Below are 23,410 nucleotides of genomic sequence, written 5' to 3' on the forward strand. Positions count from 1 at the left end.
CAAAATAGTTTACAATATGGCACAGATCATTCTTAAAACAGATTCTTTCAAGCTTATCATTCTCCTTAGGACTAACCTTCAGGAAAGTTGTGAAATTTATATACATTCCTATTATGTAGTTCATCTGTCCTTTACAAGCCAATGGTTCTCTTTACTGTTTGCTCTTTTGTGACCCTAAAGATGAAAAATTCAAGCAAACAGGGAGATACCATGGATGACATATTGGTAACCTTGCCATTTTACTTCATCTATTATGCCCCCAGTCTTTCTGATCTTGCATGCTAATTACCAGGTTCTTAGAAAATTCCTTTCTGCTGGATGGTAGAGGCATTCAATGGACAGTGAATATATAGAGAAGATTTTAATTATCTAATCATCTCAACATGTTCTTTGTCCATTGAGCTCTAGTTCCACATCATATCCTACTGGATATTTTTAGCTAGATGTTCCTCAGATATCTTAAGATTAATATTTCTAGAATAAAATTAATTCTTCCCCTCCAAAACAGGCCTCTCTTCCAAATTTTTTTTGGAAATTTCCAAAATTCTGTTGAAGTCACCACTATCCTTCCAGTCACTGAAATTCATGTCTACTGTGTCATTCTCAATTTCTCATTCTCACTCCACATAAATATTACTTTCACCTCCACAACATCTTTCACATACATCCCCTTCTTTCTACCTACTGCTCTTGTTTAGGCCCTCATCGTTTCTCACCTAGAAAATTTCTCTGACTTCCTAAATTGCTTTCTCATCTCAAGTCTCTCCCTAATGCAAACCATTGTCCTCATAGCTGCCAAGTTGATATTCCTAAAGTTCAGATCTCACAGCATTGCACACTATACTCCTCACCCTTGTCCATCAGTAAACTTCAGTGATTCCGTATTTGAAATTGAGAATTAAACATATACTCTTACGTTTGAGTTTTAAAGCTCTTAGTCTATCCTCAAACTACATTTACCCTTATTGCAAATTATTACTCTTTCCCATACTCTTATATTGCAATCAGAATAGCTTTATTATTATTTTCTTGTATTTAACTCAAATTTTCATCTGTTCTGCAATGGTTTTCCTTTTTACTACCACCTCTTACAATCTCTATTTGCCTTGAAAAGTCAGTTAATAGGATCACCTCCCACTTTCCTCATCCAACTTTATAGATGCAGAGTGTTTGTATAGATGTGAAAAACATTTGGGGAGGTAACTACCATTGCATAGCAATTTCTAATTTGGAGATCATTCTGATAATTAAAAATATAAGGAACATAAAGGAAATACCCATAAATCAATGAGTCTCACTATAGAAATGACATAAAATTAACATTAATATATTGGTTTTCTCCATTACACTTTACTAGCCAAATAATATTTTTATGAATTATATTAGCTTATTACTTATTAAGTCAAACATAATATTAATTAAGCACAAAGATGGATAAAATCACCATACAGTTTAACATAGAAATAGCCTGAACAAATAGGGGAATGGCATAGTAGTAAAAATAAAATAAACCATGACACCTATATTGTAGTGATCAAAAGCAACATTGCAAAAGTTTATTCCATTAAATGCCTTATGGGTTAATACACACACATATCAGTAATCATATGTGTGTGTGTATATATATATATGTATATACATATATATATACACACACACATATGATTACTGATATATAGTTTCAAATGAGAAATCCCCTAATTATCCTGAAAAGGGTGTCTTTGAATGTAGAGCTTTGAACCAAATTCAGTTACGAATCAATAATACTAAAGTTAGGACACACCTTTACATACAACTATTTTTTTGATTTTACGAACAACAATATCAGGAAAAATTTTAGTTACTTTTCAAAGGATATAATCCAAGAACTCTTTCTTTATAAAAATGACTTTTATACAATGTTGCCAGTAGGGGGAGATTTCTTTTTCAGTACTACTTAAGGAAGTTTTGTACTTCATTGGTTATGCCCTGAGCAGCAAATATTTCATTTCCTATTGAAGTTGAAAGGTTCTCATTGGATGAAGGACTATTCTGATGCCAACCTGTAATATGATGAAGAAAAAATATATTCATATTCATGCACAAACAAAAACAAAGGAAGTTAAAACAAAAACAAAGTAGAGTCAATACTTCCACACAATCTCCATATGTGTGGAAATTTTCTTAATTTCATTTCATAAGCTGCATCTTAAGACTAAAGTAATTTCAGGTAACAGAAAAACTTTCACAAGGTACAACCAATTCATACACATCATCAATTATTTCAATAAAGATCAGGGAACCTAGTAATTTAAGGGTATTGTTGAAGAGATATTTTGACCCAATAGCATTCAAAAATAAAGTGTCACTGCACCAATTTTAAAAAATATAATTGCCCATACACATTTTAATAATACTGTCCTCCCAATTCCAAATAACAAAAAATGCTTCTAACAGAAAAAAAATGTGAATTTCCTTAAAAAATTTTTCGCTTCCTTTTTTATGAGAAAGAAGGCATATTTTAATGTTATGGTATAAAAGTAAAATAATATTCAGTTATAAAAATTCATTATATCACCTGATTTCTACTACTGTAAGTAGATATCAATGGTCTTACCTAGGAAAGCCTTGCATTTTTATTCCATTTAAATACTATGGCTTATAAGTTTCAAGAAAGCATGAAGTTGTTTGAAATGTACAAGAATGAATTGAAGTTGTGTTTCAAACACCTGCCCCACATATTCTTACCCTTTCATTGCAGAAATAAAATATGCAATAACATAAAAAGTACACCCCCATATTTGCTCTTCCAATTCCTTCCTCTTACATGCAGACATGCTTGCCCCCCCCCATATTCTTTGATAAGATTTCTTCAATTTGTTTAAAGTATATTTCAAAGATTTACAACACTAGGAAATAAAAATAAACTGATAATGAGTACACTCTTAAATACAAAGAAAAATCATTTTAGAACAAAATTTTAGTTACTAATAGGGCAAGCTCATTAGTACTGAAGGGATCTATTACACACCCGTGAATTTTACCTTTAATTGATGGAAGGAAAGTACCATACAATACTTTCATAAGTAAGACTCAACATTTGTAATGTAAAATTAAGAAACAGAAAAGATGAGAAAGCTTCCACGCTCTTTGCCTACTCTCCTCCTTCCTCCTTTTTGGAAGATTTTAAGAAAGGAGCAAGAATTTTGTAAGAAATAGCTAGCATTCAACAAATTTTCACTGAACCACAATGTGTGCCTATTTTTTAAGACTAATTGTTTGAAGAGGTGTATTATCAGATTAATATTTTTACTAAACATGTCTGGACCTGGTGAATATAATGAAAGACTTGTATTAAAGGAAATCCCAGTACAGAGAATTCAAACCTCCTAACATTAATTCCCCCTCTATTATTCTAGGTATCAGAATTTCTCTTCCCTTCACAATTTCCCTTTTGTGAGAATTATTCCTGAACTTTAATTTTTACCTTTAAAAATGTCGTTATCCACAGTGAGTTATCAAACTTTGTACAACTTTTGTATATAAAGCAACAGACCTGAAAAACCGAAATGAACCCATTTTGAAGGGGAAAACTCCATAGGAAATCTGGAGATGGGGAAGCAATAGGCAATCCAGACTTTCCAAATGATGAATTGTTCTGGGGATACCTTCGTCGCAAAGGAAAGTAATGACTGTGAAAGGTAAAGATCAATTACCGAAATTCAGTCATCAATAGACAAGGGCAACTAGAAGAAAGTTACCTTCAATCATCCAGTTCTTTTTCATTTTCTTTCAAAATCTCAGAGGCAATTAAGCTAGAAAAATAAACGAGGCAGGAGAGACACCTTCCGCTAGCATTACATAGGAAGAGCAGTCGCTGTTTTACCAGAAACAAAGTGGTTGTAATCAGATGGGAGACAGATGAAATTTATCTACCCAACCGCTACCTACAAGTGGACTCACCTGAGTAACACAGCTGCTTCCCAGAAGTAAAATCCCGAAGCAGCTATCCGAAAATATTTCACGTGGGCCATTTTTTAATCAGTCATTTACATTACTGAAGGCAGGAGTATCCCAGACATGAGGAAAAAGAACGGACGTGATAGAAAACACAAACTACCAAATAGTTCCTGGATAAAGAGGGCGCCTGGGAAAGCTTCAGAACCTTAGACAGCTCCCAACAGCCAGTTGCACCTGCGATTTCGAATAGGATTCCTTTTTTCAGAAGAGAAACGCAGAGGTGGCAGAAGCGCAGGTGATTTACACACTGTCACCAGTGAAAGGGAGGGTGATAAGTATAGAGAGGAAGGAGTCTGTAATTCCTCTCCTCTGTGGACAAACAGCTCGCTAAAGCTCTAGTAGAGTTGTGCACGGTAAGGAAGGAGATCGACCCACTTCAGGATTCCGAGCCCACTGGACTAGAGAACGCAGTTGCAGCAGGGTTTCCTCGCCACCCTTTTCTGTTTCCGCTCCTGCACCTGTTTCAGGCTTCAGTCCAAAGCCCGCTCTCCACATTCCGGCAAAATCTAAACCGAAAAACCTCTGGCAATCCGAATGGTGATGAGGGAGGTACCAGGCAACACTGTCCTTCTCTCCAATCACAGCAACGCGGCCCCATGGATTGACAGTTCCTTTGGGACTACAGGCGGTACTTACCACTTTGCCCTTTAAAGGAGCTGGCGTTGGGCACATGAAAAGAAAGTGTGACTATATGTGGTTGCCAGGGACTGGGGTAGGGGGTGGGGTTGGAGAGAAGAATACAGTAGAGGAGAAGATAACGATTCTGAACCCGACTGAGGTCCCTTAGCTGTGCGGTTTGGGGATCCCTGGTTCTTAGAGGAGAGGGTGGCAGACCAACTTAAAGTGACGTCCTCTAGCTCCCTTTCCACACTCGACGGATTTGGACTCTAGTGTTTTCATTTCCAAATCGTGCTCCTGGAGAAAATGGTAACAAAGTCCCACGGACTACACATCAATTCAATTTGATTTTATTTCACAATAGCACTTGTACATTCTCTTTAATGAACCACCGGAGTAAATCAAAGAGGAAGACTCTGTGTGTATGTTTGCGTGTGTGTGTCTGTGTGTCTGTGTCTGAGTGTGTCTGTAGGGGAGGATGAGAGATTTGGAGAAGTGGGGGGGGGGGAATCCCACTTTATTGCACTATAAATTTTTACTGTTGGGGAAGGGGGAGAGTGCTGAGAAAAGCGTCTTTCCAGATCATAGATGGATCTTTGTTTTACTAAAACTCTGGACAGCACCCTTTGTCCATTAAGGCTTCAAGAGCTTTCTTTTACCCTGTCAATCAAAACCTAAACCTCCTGAATAAAACGCTCACAATTACCTTATTTCCCTTGTCTTCTGTTAAAATTCAAAACCAATGTACCTCCCAGGGGATAAACCTCCCCCACAAATTTCTAATTTCACTCCACTACTACCCCTAAGTTTTCTTCCTGTATACACAACAAACTTAGGGTGTCAGCTGAAGTAGCTTTATGCTTAGTGCTGTTCTAGTGGATATTGACATTTTCTGAATCACACAGTGTTCCCCCTCTTTATGCTCCTCTCCGTTTTAAGAAGCTTCTCCGAAGTTAAATTGGTTGTTCTCTTCAGACTATTTTGTCTTCATTTACTACTCCATAGAGGCACTACAGATTTATTCTCATTTATAAGATCATAGACCTAGAGGTGATAGGGACCTCAAAATATGTAGTCCAACCATCATATTTTCCAGATGAGAAAACTGAAGCTCACATTGATTTGCACAAGGTTACAGAGGGAGTGATAAGTAGAGCTATGATTTAAACTCAGCCCCTCTGATTCCAGCTCTAGCCCTCTTTCCCCATTCCACACTCCCTGGTTAATGCAACAAACTTATTGGACAACTACTGTGTGCAGAGCACCGTACCAGGTATTGGGAACAAAGAAGTAGTTCACATATGACACATTGGTTTTCATGAAGTTTACATCTAGGGGCTTTTCAAAGACTGAAAATAATCAATTTATTATGTTTTTGTTTAGAACTACCCGCAATAGTTCTGTTTATATTTCAGTTTCTCTTTTAGTTCACATGCTACCTTGAGCCAATGGATTATATCTCTTCAATTCTCTTTGAACATCATTTTGCAGAGCACTTCAAAGTAGTATTAAAAGCAATAAATGAAAATGGGAAAATCATGATTTTGAATCTGGAAAGTTAGATTTTAATCTGAGCTTTTATGCTTACTAGGTATGGGACCATGCGGAAGTTGCTTTTCCTGTTTCCTTAACTGCAAAATGGGGATAATAATATTTTCAGTGAGTGGTAGTATGGGGTACTGGATAGAAAACCGGTATTAGGGGCATTTCTTTTTCTCTTCCTTCCCATCCCATTGGAGAAAAACAAAAACAAAAACAAAAACCTTTTTATCATATATGCATGGTCAAGCAAAATATATTCCATTGTTGTTGTTGTGTTGTTCAGTCATTTCAATTGTTTCTAACTGTAAGCCCATTGTTTCTAACTGTAAATCCATTTCATAACTCTGTTCTGTACTTGTATTTATAAATTTATTATATATAATTATAGATATATATTATATGTATATAATATATGATATATATTATATATAATATTAATTATATTACATAATATAATTATAATATAATATATATTATATAACAGAGATACTGGAGTGGTTTGCCATTTCCTTCTGCATCTCATTTTACAGATGAGGAAACTGAGGCAAACAGGATTAAGTGACTTGCCTGGGATCACATATCTAGTAAATGCCTGAGGCTATTCCTATTACATGCATAGTCATTTGACATATGGGTCACAATATTCTCTTTGCTAAAATGCACTTCAATACCTCCAGGGTCCATGATTTCCTTGTATGTTACTCCCTCAGTCACTTCAGCTCATAACTCTGTTGTGTAGTTGTATTTATGAGTGCCTGTTGAACAAATGAAGGTTAAAACCTGGTGGACAATCTTGTGGGGTTGAATGAATGTCTCTCAATATTACAGTGATTGCTCTTCATATAACAGATGTACTGTGTGTCATCATCCCTGTACTGCACTCCTTTCCAGTTTAAGAGAAATCTTAGACTTTCCAAGCCTTTTGTTACATTGGCAATAATGAGGCATCAAAAGAAGACTATCATGAAGTCTTATCTAACTACCTTAAATGCCACAGTGATTTCATCTATCAATAGGCATAATTTCCTCTTGTTTCTATTTTTTAATGGAAAAAAAGTTCAAGCTACATAATCAGTAGCCTATACAGCCCAGGGATATGACAGTGGGTAATTTGGGAAAGCACGGTTATGCTCACAGTCTTTCCCATACTTAGGTGGCAGAGAAAATAGAAAAGAAAGACCTGAGTTTGAATCTGATACTTAATATTCAAGTACATAATAGTTTTGTGTCCTTGGGCATGTCATATAACCTTGTCTCCCTCAGTTTCTTCATATATAAAATATGAATAATAATAGCACCTTCCTTTCAGAATTGTTATGAAGACACAATAACATTTCTAAAGCACTTTGCAAACCTCAAATTATTTAATGCTATCTATTATTACTGAACCCACTTAACTTTCCCTTAATAACTCATTGTTGATCTATCATTCAAGATTCTATATTTTTTTATTTTTACTGAATTCATTTATATTTTTAGTCTATACAACCTTTTGGATAGCAAATGCTCTATGTGTAGTACAAGGTTAGAATGGCAATTTGGAATTATGGGATAGTGAATGGATATTTGAATTCAAGTTCCATCTTAGACACATCCTGACTATATGTATCTGGGCAATTCATTTAATTAATCAGTGTTCCAGAGAAGTCCTCAAACCATTTAAGTTAAAAAGCAGATGCCAATCTACATCTGAAGAGTGAGTTTTCTCCCTGTGAGTTTTCATCACTGATGAAATCATAGGTCTCCCACCTCAAAAAAATTATAAGACTGGAAGTTTATATTCATAAGACAGGTTCTGTAGCTTCTGAACTACAGGTATCCTAACTCAATTTTTACCATCTGATACTAGGAAAATATTTTTTTGTTGACTGATGATTTTCAATATGTCTTACTATAGTCTTTTTAGTATTTATCTTTTGTGGGTCAAATATAATATCATATGATATAATATAAGATATAAAATATATATCAAATATAAAATAAAAAATGAGATCAGATATAATCATATGTTATATATCATATGATATAATATCAGATATTTTCTTTGTTAATCAAATTGAACTATTATTAGCAATTAATGCAAGACTTTATTTTGGAAAATGAAAAATTACTTTCTATACATTTCTCATTGCCCATCAAAATATACTACTTTCTCCATTTTATCACTTGTTCCCTAATCCTATTTTTTCCCAAATTAATGTCCAGAAGTGGTTGACAGTACAACCTAAATTAACTTCTCTGATGTATTAATAACTGACTTATTGTAGTTATGGTGAGAATTGTCATTCTGACATAGTCCTTAACACCCAAGTGCCACACAAATACCTATGGCAACTCTCACTTCCCAGAAAGAAATTTCTCTTATGAATACATAAAGATGATCAGTTTATTACAAAGAAATTTTGAACAGACTCAATATTCTTAAATTACCTCAGTAGAGACTGTATCTCTTGATTTTGGTTGATCTTGTAAATTAATATCAGGGTCTTGTGAAATTTAACAGTGCATATGACAAATTCAATTAAGTCCCTTTCACATGTAAAACATATATAGATCATTCTTTGGTATATCAATAGGGTATGTTTAATTCCTCTGAGACTTAATTCCTTCATATGCAAAATGAGGGAATTGGACCCCTGGACTCTGAGTTCTCTTACAGCCCTAAGAAATTTATGCTTGTTTATTTTGTTTTGACAATGAATGATATACGAATGCTAGTTCTAGTTAGTTAAAAAAAAAAAATTGAAACGTAATTTACCCTTGACTTACATGACAATTGGCTCTCGTGGTTCTGCTGATGCCTGTTGGTTCTTTTTAACCTTTTCTGGATTATTATGTTTCTTGTTTTCTTTCCCATCAAAACTTTCTTGTGCTCTCTCATCTCTTCTCTACGTGTTCTTCATAATTGCAACATCTCTCATAGATTCAGTCTTTATCTCCATGTATAAGACTTCAAATGACAAATATCTAGCCTTAATCTCTCTTCCTCATTCCAGAACTACATTGGCATCTACTATCTAGAAAACTATACCAGGAAATAATAGCTTAAGTGGTACAATAGATGTGTGGAACTTAGAATCAGGAAGATCTGACTTTGAACACAGACTCATTCACCTACCATCTATGTGATCACCAGGCAAGTCACTTCACATTTTTGTCTTCTAATTTTCTTTTGTGTAAAATAAGGATAATTACAACATCTGCCTCACTAATGAACTGTGTTAACATATATAAAATGTTTTGCAGACTTAAAAGCAATAAATAAATCCTAGTTGTTATTGTTATTTCCATTTGGCAGCCCAGTCTCAACATATCCCAGATAAAGTTGCCTTTCTAGTTTTTCTCATTTTTATTGAAGACTCTACATTCCCCCCATCCTTACAGATTCATAACTTCAGAGTGAACCTTGATTCTGCCTAATTGCTTATCAAATCTTATTGATTCTTCCCTCACAAAATTTCTTATTTCTCACCCTTTAATATTAATGTAAAGTTAAAGATCTTCTCCACCCATTAATAGGCCTCAGGTGGAGCCCATTAAGAGGAACTTGATTAGAGGAAGCTTGTTTTGTTGATGACCAACATCTTTTGTTAATTTCTAAAGAGTTCTTACCCAACCATTAATGGGCAAGATTGATTCGGGGAGATTTGTTTTATAGGAAGCTCCACACCTTTTGTTAATTTCTAATGAGGTACTGGTTCTTAAGGGTTGTAATGGCCTCTACCTCTGAAAAGTGTATATATACTCTGATGTGAGGTTTCACTTTGGGACTTACTCATTAGAAGTATTTGTTTGGCCAGAAAAGACTCTGAGAAGCCATTAAGGAATCCCCAGGCTTTGAAAACCCAGATGTTGGTGCTTCTCTCTCTGGCAACTATGTATTTATGTAATTGTCAGACAGGTGGATCTGTCTGTTGATATGTGATGTATGTATTGCTTATGGTCAGATAGTTGTTACTTATAATTGTATTTTTTCATTATGATTATTGAAATGAAACCTCACCCTGAAAGAAGAAAATTAAAATAGTTCCCAAATGGTCATAGGTTTCAGATCTTAGATATGTTGGTTCTTACAGAGAGATGGCCTGATATAGTGAATACAAAGCCTTCCTTGAAGTCAGGAAAATTTGTGCTGAAGTCTGGTCTCTGACCTATATTGACTCTGTGATCCTAGGTGAGTCATTTAACCTCTTAGTGCTCTAGGCATCCCTCAAATAATATTTTACAGAAAAACTGAATATCTACACTGGTAGGGAGTTTATTTCATGTGGAGTTCACTGTAGTCGTTAAACAAAAACTCCACATTCTAACCTGTGAATTATTTAGCGCATACATTCTTAATCTGGGGTCTGTGAACTTTTAAATTTAGATACCTTCATTTCTATGCATTTTATTTTATTCATTAAAATGTTATTGTGAGAAGATATTCATTTACTTCACCAGATTTCCAAAGAGGTCGATGGTACACAAAAAATTTGAGAGTCCCTTAGCTAGCTCATAATCATAATTGCAAAGATTAAGAAACTGAAGCCCAGAGATATGATGTCATTAACCTAGGGGTGCACAGGTAGGAAATGGGAGAGGTCAGATTTAAGCAAGAGTCTTCTGAAGTTAAACCAACTCCCTTCTTTCTTCTACAGCACTTTATATCTTTTCAAAGAATGACTTACAAATTTTCTCATTTATGATCCAAGGGGCAGGAATTCCATCTACTAGTCTCATTCCTGGGAAGTCTGTTAGATTTCTTTAATGTGTGTTATATACACACTCCCTCCATCACTGGACAATCTTAAGTTGGTCCTTTAAATCTGTTTCCTCCCTTGTGGGTCTGAAAAAAAAATTATCATCTTGGATCATCTATGAATCATTTTATTCTGCCTTCTCTAACACTTGAATCAGTCTAAATGTTTAAGAACACCTTTACTTTATATTACTTTTTCTTCCAAAGATGGCAAGTTCAAAGTAAGATTTACACTAGCTTAAGAAGTCTGTCACATTTCATTGCCCTTCTATCTCAGAGAGAGAAAACTCTCTTGTCTTTGACTACACAGGCAAAAAAATCTCTTTTCAAAGACTATGTGGAGAAAAATGATGGAGTTGGGGTAGGGACACCTTACTTGAACCCTCTCTATGATGCTTACTAGGTATATCACTGTGGGCAAGTGTCTGAATCTTTTTGAGCTTCTGTTATGCCTATAAAATAAATATCTACAGTACTTTGATCACACAATTATTGAAAAAATCAAGTATGATATTTTATGGTAAAGAACTTTGCAAGTCTTAAAGTGTTATAGGGTCGTCAGTGATAAATAATAACAATAACATAATAAATTGAAAAATAATATTAGTTAATAATAAAATAACTAATAATTCTTAATCAGTTTCATGTAACTGTTATTATTTAATTATTCCTGTCTCTATTTGTAGATGTGACTGAAGAGGTAGACTTACACCAAGTCGTTCTTTCCACAAAAAGACCATACTATAGCTGGTAAGGGTCAAATACCATTTCTAACATTTTTTTGTGCTATCTGTGTCTATGTCACTTCAGCTCATGCATTATTGCTTTCATGCACAAATGAATTATATTTCACATGATGTTCTTTTGGAATTGAATGCCTCCTGCTTAGGAATGGTACTGTTCTGGAAAAGTAAATGTGTGTTGTGTTAGTCCAGGCAAATTAAACATAGCCATATTGTCAAATGCATTCCACAGTACTAGGAAAGGAATTAAATAACATAGTAGAGTAGGGGGAACATGGTTTCCATTGCTGTTATTGTTCTCCACAGTCCTAGAAATATTCTATCTACACATGATTTCAATTTCTTCATTGGTAGGAAACACTAATGTGGCTGAATGTTTTACTTTTCATTTAGATGGTTGTCATCTACATAAAATAATAAAGAAGAGATTTATGTCTTTTACTGGTGGATATTACATGTACCTATACAAATATATTTTACTATCAGGTTATAATCTGTAAGCATCTGAATATGTATTTATCTGTATATAAATACAAATCATCCCACACCCTAGTCCAATGTCTCATTGTGGCATGAAGGTGACCTTGGATTCATGAAGATTATACAAGCAGAGAACAAATTCTGGTAGGTTCTTTCAAGTCAGAAAGGATTTAAAGAATGTTCTGCCTGGCAAGTGACCCAGTGTGTGGCTGTCATGTGACACTAATTTAGCTAGAAGCCCCTCAGTAGAAAGTCAACTCAATGTGATAATCCTCTTTTTTTAAGCCATTGTAATTCATGAAGATTACTAATGTGTAGACTAATGTGACCTGCATTGGTGGCAGGCAGTATCCACACTTATGAAATGGCCAGTCCTTTAAATATAAGGATGTGTGTAGGGAGGGGGTACAAGATAGTAAAATGAGGAATATAAAAACCATAAATATGTGAAAATAAATTATTCTTTTCTCCAAATCTAAGTTGTTTAAAATCTAAGTTTTGTAACTGGTGCTATTTTAGCGGCCCAAAAGTATTTCTCTGCTTTTAAATTAATGGGTTAAAAGTATATCTATGTCTGTCTATTATATAAAGGATTGATCTGTCTCTTTTATGTAAAGGATCTATGATTTTTACCAGTAATAAGGCACTGTCAATAAGAGAACTACCTCCTGCCTTAGCAAATGAATGCTAAGGAGTTGCCTGAGGCATACAGAGATTGTGACTAGCCCTAGATCACATAGCTGGTAAATAAAAGTCAGGGGCAACATTTGACCCCAGATCTTTCTGGCTTCAATTCCAGTATTACACTACACCATTCTGCCTCTTTTTATGTTTGTGAGTCATGGAACAGTATGGTTACCAAGGAATTAAAAATGAGTATCATGCAAATCTATTTGCCTCAGTTTCCTCATTTTTTTTTGTTGTTGTGCAGTCATTTTACTCAGATCCAATATTTTGTGACTCCATTTTGGGTTTTCTTTGGCATAGATACTGGAATGGTTTTCCATTTTCTTTTCCAGTGTATTAAAGCTGTTAGGTGACTTTCCCAGGGTTGCACAACTAATATCTAAGAACAGATTTGAACTTCAGTCTTCTTAATTCGTGGCACAGCATTCTATCCACTGAGCCATATAGTTTCTCCTAAAGTAGGGCTACCTTGCTTCTTAACTGCTGTTTTGGTTTATATTTGGGTAGTCAGAAATTATCCTCTACTCACTCCAAATGACTGTACATGTGGCTGCTAAAATTACAACTGCATAGCTCTACTCAACCCCACCCTCTTTATTATCCTTCACTCAGCATGCACACTTCATAAAATTACTATAGAAATGCATAAGAATAAATGTCCTGCTTCCACTGACCTCAGAACACACATCGTGTCTTTTTTGAGGCCATCATGATGGGAAAATGTTTCACAATGGATAGAAGCATCATGGCACAGTGGATAAAAGGCTGGCTTTCTATGTAGGAAGACCTCTGTTGAAGTTCAGCTTCCAACATGTGCTGGCATTGTCACTCTAGGCAATTCATTTGATCTCTCAAGGCTCTAATCAACTTTAATAATTTTTTCAAAGAATATAGGGATTTGCATTGGTAGAAGGAGTTTCTTCCCTCAAGAGGTCCATATTCCAATGAAATCAAATGTGCAGTACCTATCCCAATCTTTATGATCCAGTTACACATCCTAGATAGCTTCAAACTATACCTCTGAAGTCCCAGAGGAAGAGTAATTTAAAAAAAAAATGTATTTATTTTCAGTTTTCAACACTCCCACAAAATTTGGAATTTCAAATTCCCCCATCTCCTCCCTCCACCCCAGAATTGCAAGTATTCTGATTACCCTTTCCTCCAATCTGCCCTCCCTTCTATCACCCACTCCCCTTACCCCCTTGCCTTCTATTTTCCTGTAGAGTAAGATAGATTTTTATACCCCATTGCCTATATTTCTTATTTCCTAGTAGCATGTAAAAACAATTTTAACATTTACTTTTAAAGCTTTGAGTTCCACATTCTCTCCCTTCTCCCTTCCTCATCCACCCTCATTGAGAAGGCAAGCAGTTCAATATAGCTTATGCATGGATAGCCATGCAAAACACTTCCATAACAGTCATGTTGTGAAGGACTATATTGCCCTCTATCCTGTCCTCTCCTCCACTTTATCTATTCTATCTACCTACTTGTCCCTCTACCAAAGTGTTTGTTTCTGATTACACTTTCCTCCAGTCTTCCATTCTTTCTATTGTCCCCCCTCTCTTATTCCCTTCCCTCCTACTATCCTGTAGGGTAAGATAAACTTCCATACACAATTGAGCATGTATGTTATTCCCTCCTGACATCAAATTCAATGAAAGTAAGGCTCACTTATTCTCTCTCATCTTCCCCTTCTTCCCCTTCATTGTAAAAGTTCTTTGTTTTCTCTTTTATATATGATGATTTGCTACATTCCAACTCTCCTCCTTCTCACAGTACATTCCTCTCAACACTTAATTTTCTTTTTTAGATATCATCCCTTCTTATTCAACTCATCCTGTCCCCTCTCCCTCTCTCTCTCTCTCTCCCTCTCTCTCTCTATATATACACATATACATATATGTACATATACACATGTATACATACACACATGTGTATATATGTTATATATAGACATGCTATGTATGTGTATATATATATGTATATATACACACACACATATATACCCTTCAATTATCCTAATGCTGAGAAATGTCTTATGAGTCAGAAATATTTTTCCATGTAGGAATGTAAGCAGTTCAACTTTCATAAGTACTTTATGGTTTTTCTTTCCTGTTTACCTTTTCATGATCCTCTTGATTCTTGTATTTGAAAGTCAAATTTTCTATTCAACTCTAGTCTTTTCAACAAGAATAATTGGAAGTCCTCTATTTCACTGAAGTTCCATTTTTTCCCACTGAAGTATGGTACTTGTTTTGCTAGGTAAGCGATTCTTGGTTTTAATCCTAGCTCCTTTGACCTCCAGAATATCATATTCTAAGCCCTCCAATCCCTTAGTATAGAAGCTGCTAAATCTTGTGTTATCCTGATAGTGTTTATAAAGAATTTGAACTGTTTCTTTTTGGCTACTGGTCCTGGGAACTGTGGAATTTGGCTACAATAGTACAAAAATTTTCCTTTGGGGAATCTCTTTCCAGAGGTAATCAATGGATTCTTTCCATTTGTATTTTACACTCGGGTTCTAGAATATCAGGACACTTTTCCTTGATAATTTCTTGAAAGATGATGTCCAGGCTCTTCTTTTTGATCATGGCTTTTGGATAGTCCAATGATTTTTAAATGATCTCTCCTGGATCCATTTTCCAGGTCAGTGGTTTTTCCAATGAGACAATTCACAGTGCCTTTATTTCATCTGTTATTATAATTTCTTGATTTCTCATAGTCATTAGCTTTTATTTGCTCCATTCTAATTTTTAAGAAATTATTATTTTCATTGAGCTTTTGGACCTCTTTTTTCCATTTGGCCTATTCTACTTTTAAAGATGTTTTTCTCTTCATTTACTTTTTGGACCTCTTTTGCCTTGTGAGTTAACCTAATTTCAATGATGCTATTTTCTTCATCATTTTGGAGAGGTTTCCTTTAGCAAGCTGTTGACTCGTTTTTTATGATTTTCTTGCATTTTTCTCATTTCTCTTCCCATTTTTTCCTTTACTTCTCTTACTTGATTTTCAAAATGCTTTTTGAGCTCTTCCATAGCTTAAGACCATTTCATATTTTTCTTGAAGGCTTTGGATGCATGAGCTTTGACTTTATTGTCTTCTTCTGGTTGTGTGTTAATCTTCCTTATCATCCATGATGTAAGATAATACCTCTTCATCGGGAAAGTAGCAATCTGTAGTCTGTCTCTTTTTCCTTTTTGCTCATTTTCCCAGACAATTGCTTGACTTTAGAGCTCCTTGTTATGTAGAGCACGCCAGAAGCAGCCTCTGCTTCAGAAGTGACTGCCACACCCTGGGGCTGGGGCTGGACCAAGCTCCCTTTTCAGCCAAGTGAAAGACCCTTCCTAATGACGTTCAAATTTATCTTTAGCCATTTTTGGGTTGAGAATTCTGGAAACCCCTATTCAGTCCCCTAAGACTTGCTCCATCTCTGTCCATGCTGGCATGGCCCACTCAAAACTGTACTCTGATCCCAGCCCTGTATGATAGACCCTTCATATTGATCTTCCAGATTGTCTTGGACTGGAAATTTGCTTCAGGCTGCCATTTTGTGGATTTTGCTCTTCCAGAATTTGTTTAGAGTCATTTTTGTACAGGTTTTTTTGAGGAGTTTTGGGGGAGAGTTCTAAAAGGTCTCAACTTCTGCTCTGTCCTCTTGGCTCCCAACAGTAATTATTTTTAATCTGGTATAAATTGACTGTGGTCAAAACAACTGGTAATTTTTTTCATACTCAGTATATGCTATGCAAGTGGGAGAATTAAGTACATAAGTAACCTATTAACTAACATAGTAGTAATCCAGTAAAGATAATAGGATTGCAATAAATGAAGTGTTTATCCCTTAAAACCAAGGCTTATGTTTTCATTACTATCAGAGAAATTGATAAGATTTTAATTTTTACTAATGACAATAGTCTATACAATCATTTTGGTGAACTATGCTATAGAAGTTCTTGAAAGCATAAATACAGTGTTTCAAGATCCTTAGGAGTCCACATGGGCCAGATGTTAGCTTAACTAAATTCTGAAGCATCTTGACATGGCAAGTGACTTGAAGACCTTCAGTGATCCTTATAGCAATCTATTATACAATTAAGCAGCTCTAATTTTTAGAAGTATCTCCTTATATTGAATCAGAAGTTTTAGTTCTTTTCACTGGAGCCAAGTGTAGAAGTTTAATAACCATCATCACATTATTAACTGCCATAATGTCCACTCATCTTTTTTCCAAGCTAAACTTCCCTCCTTTTTTCAGTGTTTATGTAACAGCATGTTCCCCACCCCAAAACCATGGGATCTCCTCTATTAGCTCACTTATTTAATTACATCAGAGGATGTCTGTAAGAAACTCATGATCAAGTTATTAAAATTTATTTCCTTGTAAAAGTTTCTTTTTGAAGTGCCATATTAGGATTGGCTATTTCTACTTGACCCTAGAATGGCTGGGATCTGAAGAAATAACATAGTAGGAAGAGATAGATATGGCAGGTCAGCATAAGAATTTAACCTGATAGTATCTGAAATATGATTGGAGAAAAGAAAGCATAACATGTAACAAGGGGGAAATAATATTACTTTTTTAACTTTATTTCATTATTGTGGTTCCCCTGAACCTGTATACATTACAAGCTACTCATGCCTTTTTATCTTGAGTTTTAAACATGTCCTTCTACAATTATACTCTAAAAACTGTTTTCAGTGCTCTTGAAGCTTTAACTTAAGTTATTTTACAATTCCATGTGTCACCTGGGCTATTCCTTTGGTACCTTTCCAGCTCAGCTATGCTTCTTCCTGTCCCAGTCATGCATATACTTGCTAATGTCTTTTATTTCTCTAAAACCTAGCTCGTTGCCTTGCATCTAGTAAACACTTAATAAATACTTGTAGAATTGAATCAATATGCAAATATAACTACCATGGCTCATTCCTTTTCAATTTTGTTCTTTCTGATAGGATTGTGTTCTCTGATGGAGAGAGTACAAGATGCAATTACTCAGAGAATATTTATGCAAAATGGATGGCTTTTTTCAAAATAATGCAGTTTGGAATCATTGAAAATTAAACGTTGTACCCACCGAGATATTCACTGTTACCAACACGGTTAGAAATTATTTAAAAAAACAATGTGTTCTCACATACCTGCATTTCATTTATCTGTGGATCACAATGAAGAAGAGTGAGTCAGGAAAAAAATTTGTAAGAATTCATGTGACATATTCCATCTGTGTAGACCTGGCCTTGGAGAACAACATTTTTAGTTAATAGTATGAGTATATCCATGCATATGTAGCCTGCAGTATTTTGTAACACTATCATTCATGGCACTTTTATAGCAAAAGGAAGAATAAAGTACTATTCACATAGAGATATGTAAAGCTCTCCATGAAGATTATGTGGGAAGAAAATAGGAAAATAAAAATATTCTTCTGAAACCAGAATAGGATGGCTTTGCTGTGAATAACCTGCAAATACCTTAATCTTTTCCAAATTTTTGTCCCACCTTTCTCTTATGCATAGTAAATGCTCTCATTTCCAGATTGGCCCTAGCATTAGCCAAGAGAACATTAAGTTGAAAACTTTCAAGCCTGAAAACTTTGAGTGCTCAAGAAGCTGTTGCAAAGTATATAATGTCAATAAAATGACCATTATTTTACAAGCCTTTCTGTGATTGACAGTGATAATGCCTAAAAGCAATTCTATCCTCAAATCCTTTACAGAATTCAGTATTGTCCTCTCTTGCCATTATGCAAATGATACCCTGTACTACAATTTGTTTTTGCTTTAAAATCTAAGAATTGTGGCATTTTAACAGTCTATTCTCAGGTAATTTTTCTCCAACTTAGACATATCAGAGGGGGTTAAGAATGCCTTAAGAGGGAAGGAAAAAGATATGGACAAGAGCAATGCTTGCTAGTTTAATGAAATGGTGATATGATATATTGCTCTTGGCTTCTCAAGCCGACTTTGCAAGTAATATTTCAATTATGGTTTCCTTGTTTCTGGTGTGTGTGTGTGTGTGTGTGTGTGTGTGTGTGTGTGTGTGTGTGTGTGTGTGTGTATACATGTCTCACTATGAGAATTCTGTTCAAATACTTATTGAGGCCTCTGCCGAAGAGAGATTCTCAATTTATTTGTAAAACTTTGTTTACTCTTAAATAATGGAACATATTGTGACATCATTTCCTAGACTCATTTGATCAGGGAATACTTTCATGCCTGAAGAATATTAAAGGAACATGTTAGTTGCTGTTTTAGAGAAGACACCTGGGATAATTGAAAATGAAGGAAAACTAGCATAATACTCAGTATTTTACTCCAAAATTGAAACCTCTGGTTTAACTTTGGGTAATGAGTCTTGAAAATTAACCAGCCTGGATCATGGACCCTACAATCAATTGCTAGGTTAGTACTAAAAGACTTTCCAACTTAAAACCATCTATCAAGAACCTAGGTAAGGTTTCATGTTGAGATGAAACAATAGAACAGAGATATTACATGAAAATGTAAAAAGAAATATGATGCTTGAATATTGTCAAATTCTTTATTATGAAGCAAAAATGAATTGTATTTTTATCATTTAATATTAATGCCCCTCACAGGAGAAGACATTTAGAACCACGTTTTCATGGTTATGGACTCCTATTGTGAAATTCCCTCCATTGATATATATGGGAAACTCATCTATGGCTTTAGTCTTAAGAAGCTTTTTGAGAGTCCTTGAACATAGCTGTTGTTGTTCTTGGGTCATGACCGCATTTAGTGTTTTCTTGGCAAAGATGCTGGAGTGGTTTACGACTTTCTTCTCCAGCTCATTTCACAGAGGAGGAAACTGAAGCAAAGAGGGTTAAGGTGACTAGTTCAGGCTTGCACAGCTGGTAAGTGTACAATAGCATTTAAAAATTTACCAGGTTCTTAGCAAAACTTCTGTGGAGGTGGGTAATGTAATAATTGCCATCCTAAATTTATAAATGAAGAAGCTAAGGTTTAGAGTTTTAAATGATTTGTTAATGATCACACATTTTGTATACTACAACAATTATTTTACAACAACAATTGGAACCTATCTGTGTTTATTACCTCCAAGTCTAATGCTCTTTTTGGCATATTACCTGAAAGTTATAAAATGATTCATCTTGTGCTTCTACAATGACAGGTATTGGTGAGCAGAGATGAAAAAAAGTATTTATGAATTAAAGTTCATCATTCTATTGATGAACTCTAATCAGAAGTACCATGCAAGTGGATTTTGGTGAGCAACACTTTCCCTTCATCCAGAATGACTCACAATTCACATAGTACTGGCAATATTGATTTGTACTTATTTGCCACGATGATTGCTTTGGGATACGCTGTAATTGAATTCAGGGGCATCAGTCAACCTTTTGAATTGAGTTCACTAGATTTGTATTGAGTTCATGATGATGAAAGAACAAGGACATTGATTGGTTTTAATACATTTTTCAGTTCAAATGAAGGTGAGCTATTAAGCTTCCTGTAATTGAGGAATGATTTAACTATGGTGGACTTTCCTGAGTTCACCCTATAAAACATGACAGAAGAATTGTGAGAGTATGATAGTAATTAGAAAATAAAGTGTATGAGATATTATTTTAGAAGTCTGAACAATTATATGAAGTAGTAGAATTTCCCTTTATTTCTGTTAAAGTAATATCTTTCTGCAGATATATTTTTTAACTCAAGTCTCCATAAAAATAGAATTAGCTTTATTATTATAAATAATAGCATGAAATTCAGATTTGTAACTGAATGCCCAAACTCATATTCATTCTGCTCTCTTTAACAAACTCTCTTTAACTAGACACAAAAGGTGTCTAGTATCTTAATATGATATATAACTTTCAATAATTTAAGTCTTTATTGATAGAAATATTGAGTCCTTAACTTTCACTCTGAGGGTATATTTGAAAGAGAGATATGACTGTTCTTTTACTTGCATGCCACTTAGTCAATTGATATATGGAAAAGTTCCTCTGGTATAACAGAAAGATTTCAGGAATTCTAATCACAAATGACAGTGCTTAAATATGGAGTCTCCTGCTTACTGGCTGTACAACCTTGAGCAAATCACTTAATCTCTTTGGGCTTATTTTCTCATCTATAAAATACACCAGTTGAACAAATATTTAAACTATTAGACGAAAAACAATATTCTAGGTTTAGGGATATGATGTAAATATGAATTAGCCTGTGCTCTCAGAGATATTACCTGATACTGAAGGGTTCTATTCATTATATATTAGATGCCTTATAAATATTTGTTGCATTGGATTGTGGAATGTAGGCAAGATGAATCAGTTCTCACAAGCAAATCAGCTCTGCTCCCTTAGAAGTATTCTGAAAAAGATGAAAAATTAAACATGAATACCAGAATCAGTAATGATTAAGAAATTCAGACCATATTTCATTAAGTATGTTTTTCACTATGGAAGGAGACCATTCAGAACACAGCACAAAGAAACCTTCAGCTTCAAAGGAGGGGTCAGCTAGGGAAATCTAGAGCCTATAGCTGCGTAGCTCATGGAAGTCAAAGAAAATTCACACAAGGGAGAGAACCAGCAAGTCGTGGAAACTGCAGCTGTTTCTCCTTAATCTCAAACCAGGGTCGAAAGGATAGCAAAGCTGAGAGTGTGAGGTCAATGTTCATTTTATACTCTAGATCAGATTGCTAAGTGCACTGAAAGTTTGTAATTAGCTTGAACTACCTTTGAGGTTCCTGAAGAATTATAGCATTGATGTTCAGACAAAGAAATGATAAGGTTTTAGATAATGCTTCTATAACAAATGAGATTTCTATTCCTTTTAGAAGTACATATAGTAGTACTGACACAAATCTCTAATTAAGGGAATAAAGGTGGGATGCAAATAAGCAGAAGGATGACATCAATACTGAAGAAACATTATGCATCCAGAGATACTCAGGATACATACATTTAGGAGAAGAATAAATCAACATCTGTGAACAAAACCTCAAACAAAAACAGCTTTCCCAAAAAGTCTGCTAGATTTCGTAGAAGAATGAAATGAAAGCCCAGGATAAAAAAAAAAAAAAAAAAAAAAAAGATTATTCCAGAAATGAAATAAATTCAAAAGGAAATAGCTGGAAGGAGAATAAAAAATTCAGGGCAAGAGGTACAAAACTTTACCTAAAAACAGACTCCTTGAAAATTTGAGTGGATCAGAAAGAAATCAATTATTCTATGAGACAACAAAATATATTACAACAAATAAAAAGGATTAAAAATAGAAGTTTGAGATTATTTTTATCAAATCTATTTGATAATCAAGGAGAAATAATCTAAGAATAATCAGACAAGCAAACTACCTAAAAACCAAAAAAGAAGTCTAGAGACCATATTTGAAGAAATAATTCATGAAAACTGCCTAGACATATTACATCCAGTCAGAAAAGTGATATGTCATCCAAATGATAATTTCCATCAATGTTACTGACAAAATACAGACTTTCTAAGTTAAAGAAAAATGCTGCCAAGTAGCCAGAACAAAAAAAAAACAAAACAAAAAACAATAATTGACATTCAGTGACACACAAGACTTGGCATCTATTACAAAAACAAAGAGGGAAGCTTGGAATATAACGTAGACTTACAAGATAAAGGCTTCCAAAGAAGACAAGCATACCTGCAAAAAAACAAAACAAAACAAAACAAAAAACTGTGTACACAATGAGTGTAGGGGGAAAATGTACCCTTAATGCCTTAGAAGAGGTCCACATATGTCCGATAAAATGGGCAGAGCTGTGTAGAATCTTCGAAATGCAAACATTAAAGTTAGAAGATATATAGACTAGAAAATGCATTTGAACATTTTAAAGTTACTATGTATGTTATGATGAAGTGTTAATATTCTAATGTGGTTAGGTGGGGGTCAGGCACCTTATTGCCTCCAAGAATAATATAGGAAATTAAAGGTGACAGAGTTTGTGATAGTAATTTAAAACAACATAATCTTAAAAAAAGAAAAGGGAATGGGAAAAAAATATACTAGGTAATAAATGGGGAAGAAGGGTTACTACCCCTGTAATCAGGGTGATCAGTAAGAAGACTATGCAAACAGTGAAAGGGAAGAGAAAGACTCATATGAGCATAACGGTATAGTAAAAAGAATGCTGAATTTGAAGTGAGATTTGCTGTGTTTGATTCCCAGTTCTTTTTTTCTACTAGTTGTATGACATTGGGGCAAGTCATTTTACTTCTTTGTATCTGTTTTATCATCTATAAAATGAAAAGGGTTGAAGTAGATATATAGTGTCTTTAACAACTTTTCAGTTTTACAGCTTTTTGATGATATCATCCTAACAGACCATACTAAATAATCTCTAAAACTCTATACAATTCTCATATTCCTTTAGTTGAAAATTTTTGTAAAAGACTTTTTAAATATTTATTTGTTTATATTTAGTATTCAACATTCATTTCCACAAATTTTTGAGTTCCAAATTTTACCTCCATCTCTCCCCTCCCCCACCCCATAACACCTTGCATTCTCATTACTCCTTCCCTCAGTATTCCCTCCCTTCCCCTATCCCCATCTTCTCTCTTTTCTTGTAGGGCAAGAT

The 23,410-nt window shown here is 34.7% G+C and overlaps 2 long non-coding RNA genes across 2 annotated transcripts; one reads left to right on the forward strand and one right to left on the reverse strand.

The window, feature by feature from the left end:
• Nucleotides 1-1,330: 1,330 nt before the first annotated feature.
• Nucleotides 1,331-5,321, reverse strand: LOC140513174 (uncharacterized). The gene is made up of 2 exons (XR_011970094.1): nt 3,943-5,321; nt 1,331-2,042 (listed from the first exon to the last, which is right to left on the reverse strand). It is a non-coding gene; the product is annotated as an uncharacterized lncRNA (long non-coding RNA).
• A 6,263-nt stretch (nt 5,322-11,584) lies between these two features.
• Nucleotides 11,585-17,888, forward strand: LOC140513175 (uncharacterized). The gene is made up of 2 exons (XR_011970095.1): nt 11,585-11,650; nt 17,767-17,888. It is a non-coding gene; the product is annotated as an uncharacterized lncRNA (long non-coding RNA).
• The last annotated feature ends 5,522 nt before the right edge of the window (nt 17,889-23,410 follow it).

Source organism: Notamacropus eugenii, chromosome 7 (assembly GCF_028372415.1).
Source record: "Notamacropus eugenii isolate mMacEug1 chromosome 7, mMacEug1.pri_v2, whole genome shotgun sequence".
Lineage (NCBI taxonomy): Eukaryota > Metazoa > Chordata > Mammalia > Diprotodontia > Macropodidae > Notamacropus > Notamacropus eugenii.